Source organism: Triticum dicoccoides, chromosome 6A, assembly GCF_002162155.2.
Source record: "Triticum dicoccoides isolate Atlit2015 ecotype Zavitan chromosome 6A, WEW_v2.0, whole genome shotgun sequence".
NCBI classification, from domain to species: Eukaryota; Viridiplantae; Streptophyta; class Magnoliopsida; order Poales; family Poaceae; genus Triticum; species Triticum dicoccoides.
Genome location: NC_041390.1, coordinates 325526102 through 325531644, shown reverse-complemented (window position 1 = coordinate 325531644; position 5543 = coordinate 325526102).

The window sequence follows — 5543 nt, the reverse complement described above, 5'->3', positions numbered from 1 at the left end:
GCGCCCGCGCCAGGGAGAGGAGCTCCCGGCTCCGGCGACCGCCCGCCGCGCCGCTTCCTCCTCGCCGTCCGGCCCCCCTCCCCGCTCCGGCTACTTCCTCTCCGGCCGCCGCCGTCGTCTACAGGAATCCCGGCGAGATCCGCCGCCGTCTCGGGCCGCGTGCCCGAACCCTAGATCTGGATCCTGGGGTAGTTTTTTTTTCACTAAGTCCCTAGATTTTTACTCCATATGCTCCTGTTCGAGTACCCGTATCTCCACATCTGTAGCTCCATTTTGGGCATATGATATATAAAAATCTTCGCCTCGACATGTACATCATTCCATTCCATTGCGTCATTTGCATTTGAGGTCATCTTGATGCCCAAAATGCTGTTAGAAGGAGGCTTCGTGAGTTAAATTGCAGATCCGTTAGTTCATCATGCACTTTTGTCATTTTTGCCATGTTTAATTCGTGCATGATATGCCTGTGCCCCTTTGGGATGAGTTGTTAAGCATTTTGTCTTCTTTCAAGAGGTGCCATTCATGCATTTTTAGGATGTGTGTGTTGTCTTGTGCAAGCTTGCAAAGAGAGGTACCTGAGATTGCTAATTTCAGAGACTTAGTGATGCTATATGTCCAGCTTGTTTCCTAGTGATCCGTGCCTCTTTTGAGAATGATCATTAAGGGAGTTTTGATATTTATGTTATGCTCTATGCATCCATGTATTTGTTTACATATGTGGAGTGCTCTAGGTTGACTCAATCGAGCTCAACTTTTGCTTCGTTGTTAATCTGGGCAGATCGTCAACTTGTTTGCGATTTTGCCGATGCTACCGTTAGTGTTCCATGCATGCTATGCCTTTGTTCTTGCCATGTGTAGCTAGCACATTGTGCCTTCTTGCTGGTTATATGCTTTCCTTGCCATGACTTGCACCATAGTGAGTGCATCGAGCTCGTTTACATGCCTTCGTGGGTTAAATTTTAGCATGTCTCAGTTTTCACTAAGTCTGAAAACTGATTGTGTTCGAGCGATGTTCGTGAGCTCGGTAGAGTATTTTGTGAACCCTTTTGGCCCCAGGTCACTTTGGGTGTTTTGTTAAGCTTGTTGAGTAGCTCCATGCCATTTTCTTACTTGTCATGTTCAGGTTCTCTATCATGTTGTTTTGCTGCTCCGAAGAGAGCATCGTGATCTGAAATTTCAGACTAGTGTTAATTTCACTAAGTCTGGAATCTGTTTTGCATTTGCGTTTTAGCCATGCTTGTTTGAACCTCTTAATGGATGAATTGGCCGTGGCACAGTGCTAGTGTTTTGTCAACCATCTTGTGTATTTCACTGCCATGTATTTTGTTTTCATGTTTGGTGGCTGTAGCATGTTCACTTCGTTGCATTTAGATGCCTACTTGCTGTAAATCGCATACCGGTGTCATATCTTAAAACGCTTGCCATTTCCAAACCGTAACTCCGATTTCAATGATCTTTATATCGTTTTCAAGTGATTTCATCCCCTCTATCCAGTGGCACACTTGGTTTTCCAAGTTGATGCCAGGTTCATGCATTTCCTGTCATATCTTGCATTTTGCATCCCGCATCGCATCCCGCATAGCATATCGTCATTTCATCGTATTGCTTGGTCTTGCCCGTGGTTGATTGTATCCTTGTTGCTTGTTTGTCTTGTTGGGTAGAGCCGGGAGACGAGTTCGCTACCGAGGAGCCCGTTGAGTTTGCTTGTGAGGATCCAGTCAACTCTGACAACTGTGCAGGCAAGATGATCATACCCTCGAAATCACTACTATCTTTGCTATGCTAGTTTGCTCGCTCTTTTGCTTTGCCACTGCTACGATGCCTACCTTTTGCTTGTCAGCCTCCCAATTGCCATGTTGAACCTCTAACCCACCATTGTCCTAGCAAACCGTTGATTGGCTATGTTACCGCTTTGCTCAGCCCTTCTTATAGTGTTGTTAGCTGCAGGTGAAGATTGGAGCCGTTCCTTGTTGGAACATTTATTTACTTGTTGGGATATCATTATATTGCTATGTTATCTTAATGCATCTATATACTTGGTAAAGGGTGGAAGGCTCGGCCTCTCGCCTAGTGTTTTGTTCCACTCTTGCCGCCCTAGTTTCCGTCATATCGGTGTTATGTTCCCGGATTATGCGTTCCTTACGCGGTTGGGCTATAATGGGAACCCCTTGATAGTTCGCCTTGATTAAAGCTTTTCCAGCAATGCCCAACATTGGTTTTACCATTTGCCACCTAGCCTCTTTTTCCCTTGGGTTTCCGGAGCCCGAAGGTCATCTTTATTTTAGCCCCCCCACGGGCCAGTGCTCCTCTGAGTGTTGGTCCGAACTAGAGCCCTGTGCAGCGCCACCTCGGGGAAACTCAAGGGTTGGTTTTAGTTGTACGGATTGCTCATCTGAGTGTGCCCTGAGAAAGAGATATGTGCATCTCCTATCGGGATTTGTCGGCACATTCGGGCGGTGTTGCTGGACTTGTTTTAACCTGTCGAATCATCTTGTTGTACCGAGATACCGAGTCTGATCGGTGTGTCTTGGGTGGAGGTCTATTCCTTCGTTGACCGTGAGAGCTTGTTATGGGCTAAGTTGGGACCCCCCTGCAGGGATTGATCTTTCGAAGGCCGTGCCCGCGGTTATGGGAAGATGGGAATTTGTTAATGTCCGGTTGTAGATTACTTGAACTAAACTTAATTAAAATGAATCAACCGTGTGAGTTACCGTGATGGCCCCTTCTCGGCGGAGTCCGGGAAGTGGACACGGTGTTGGAGTTATGCTTGCGCAGGATGTTCCTTTAGCTTCTCGCTCGTGCTTCGCCTTCTCTTCTCGCTCTCTTTTGCGTATAAGTTAGCCACCACATATGCTAGTCGCTTCCTGCAGCTCCACATATATTTGCCTTATCCTGTCCCATAAGCTTGAATAGTCTTGATCGCGTGGGTGTGAGATTGCTGAGTCCCTGTGGCTCCCAGATACTACAACTCCAGATGCAGGTCCAGGTGTTTCTGCTCCAGTTGTCGATTACGAGCTCAAGTGGGAGTTCGACGAGGACTCTCAGCGATACTACGTGTCTTTTCCGGATGATCAGTAGTGGTGCCTAGTTGGGGTAATCGATTCAGGTCCTTGTCGCATGTTGGGTTCTTTTCTATTTTGGCACCGTAGTCGGGCCATGAGTGATTTGTATGATGGATGTTATTTATGCACTCTGATGTGACGTGGCGAGTGTAAGCCAACTATGTTATCTCCCCCTTTTATTATATATTACATGGGATGTTGTAATGATTGCCTGACTTGCGACATTGCTTTCAATGTGGTTATGCCTCTAAGTCGTGCCTCGACACGTGGGAGCTATAGCCGCATCGAGGGCGTTATAAGTTGGTAATCAGAGCCTTCCCCGACCTTAGGAGCCCCATTGCTTGATCGTTTTTAGCAGCCGAGTTGTGTCTAGAAAAATGTTTTGAGTCCTTAGGAATTATATATCGGAGAGCTTAGGAATTCTTTTTACTTCCCAGTCTCCTCATCGCTCTGGTAAGGCATCCTGGCGTAGAGTTTTGACTCTTCTCTTCTCAAATTTCACTAAAAAAAATTTTTAGGATCACGCGAGTATTTTGGTTTTGTTCCGATGGTTTTGTGACGAGAACATTGTTCTTGGTGCCTCCTGTCTTTAGGGGTTGTGCCAGTGTCCCGGGGAGTAGAGCTCCGAGGTGTTGTCGTCACAATTTTATCGTTGCAATTCTGGTATACTTGAGATATGTGCGCGACATCGGAAATCTCCTTTATGCAGTTCTTTGGTGAGATAACCTCGACGCCACCCAGTACTGGGGCGGGAGTTCGGGAGTATCGCCATAACTTGTATAACGGATGCTTTTCGAAGGTTGAGGTAGATGGTTTCCGAAGTTTTTCTTGGTTATGTGTTGAAGGATGGATACAGTTGGATGTAGGATTTGCTAGTTTGGGTGAGATATTGTGCTTCCCCTGTATCCCCAACACCTGATTGCATAACCGGAAAGGTTCCGAAATTTCATAGGTGGGAATTCTAGTAGCTCTAGTTCTTCTTCCACGGATATTGGTTTGAGATTGGGATTTCTTACCGATTATTCGTTCTTGATCCGTACCTTGTTGATTTATTTCTCTACCTTAATTCTGCGTGGCTTCTCAATTTATGGATATGTGACCATTTGAAGAGAAATGCATTCGTTCATTTTGTTCGGATGTGAAGACTATTTGTTGCAATTTTCATTCCGTTGGATTCAGCTTCTATATTGTTGTCTATCAATGTGCTAATGGTGGTCAACCTGTTCAGGATGGCTCCTCCAACGCGCACGACTCCGAATCCTGATCCGCCTCCACCTCCGCCTCCTCCGGAAGCATGGCAAGCTGTGATGGCCGCTACTAATGCAAATACACAGTTGATCATGCAAATCCTCCAAGAGCGCAATCAAGGCAGTCAAGGGAATCAAGGCCACAATCAGCACCACTTTGCTACTCTGAACCAGTTCCTCGCAAATGGCCCAAAGACGTTCAGCAGTTGTGTTGAGGCTACCGATGCTGACGATTGGCTAGTGGATCTGGGCAAGCATTTTGAATGCAGCAACGTCAGGCCTGAAGATTTCGTCAAGTTCGCTTCTTTCCAGCTCAAAGATCAGGCTGCAGAGTGGTTCCAGCAGTACAAGGATTCCAGAGGTGGACGTGTTATCACTTGGGACGAATTCCGTCAAGATTTCCGCGCTCATCACATCCCTCAAAGTGTGGTTGAGAGTAAGCGTCAGGAATTCCGCAATCTGAAGCAAGGCTCTTTGTCTGTCTATGACTACAACAAGTTGTTCCAGAAGCTTGCCCGTTTTGCCAAGCAGGATGTTCCTGATGAGAAGAGCATGATCTATCAGTTCAGGGGTGGTCTTCGTGAGGAAATTCAGCTCGCTCTTGTCCTCTTTGAGCCGTTGAGATACGATGAGTTCTACAACATGGCACTGAAGCAAGAGGCTGCTCAGATGAGGTGTGATGCTTCCAGGAAGCGTGCCAGAGATGTTACTCCGTCTTCCTCTACTCAAGTGGTCAAGCAGCAGAAGTATTGGCTTCCTCCTCCTCCGTTCCGTCAGCCGTATCAGCAGAAGAGCAAAGGTGGCAGTGGTTTCTCCCACCCACCCAACCCAGGCTTTCAGAACAAGTCTTCATCTCAAGCGCCAAGACCGAGTGCTCCGTATCACCGTCCGCTTTCAGAGGTCACGTGCAACAAGTGCCAACAGAAGGGTCACTATGCCAACAAGTGTACCAACCAGAGGCGTCTTCCTCCTCCTCCTCCTGTCAGATCGGCAAGTACAGCTGTGGTCAAGCACAATCCCAAGCACGCCAAGGTCAATATGGTGAATGCAGCTCAGGCAGAGGATTCTTCAGATGTGATCATGGGTAACCTTCCTGTTAATGATATTCCTGCAAAAGTTCTTTTGACACTGGTGCATCGCATTGTTTCATCTCGAGACCTTTTGCTTCCAAGCATGATTTTGTTACTCAAATGTTGCCGAGACCGTTGTCTATTGACTCTCCGGCCAACCTCTT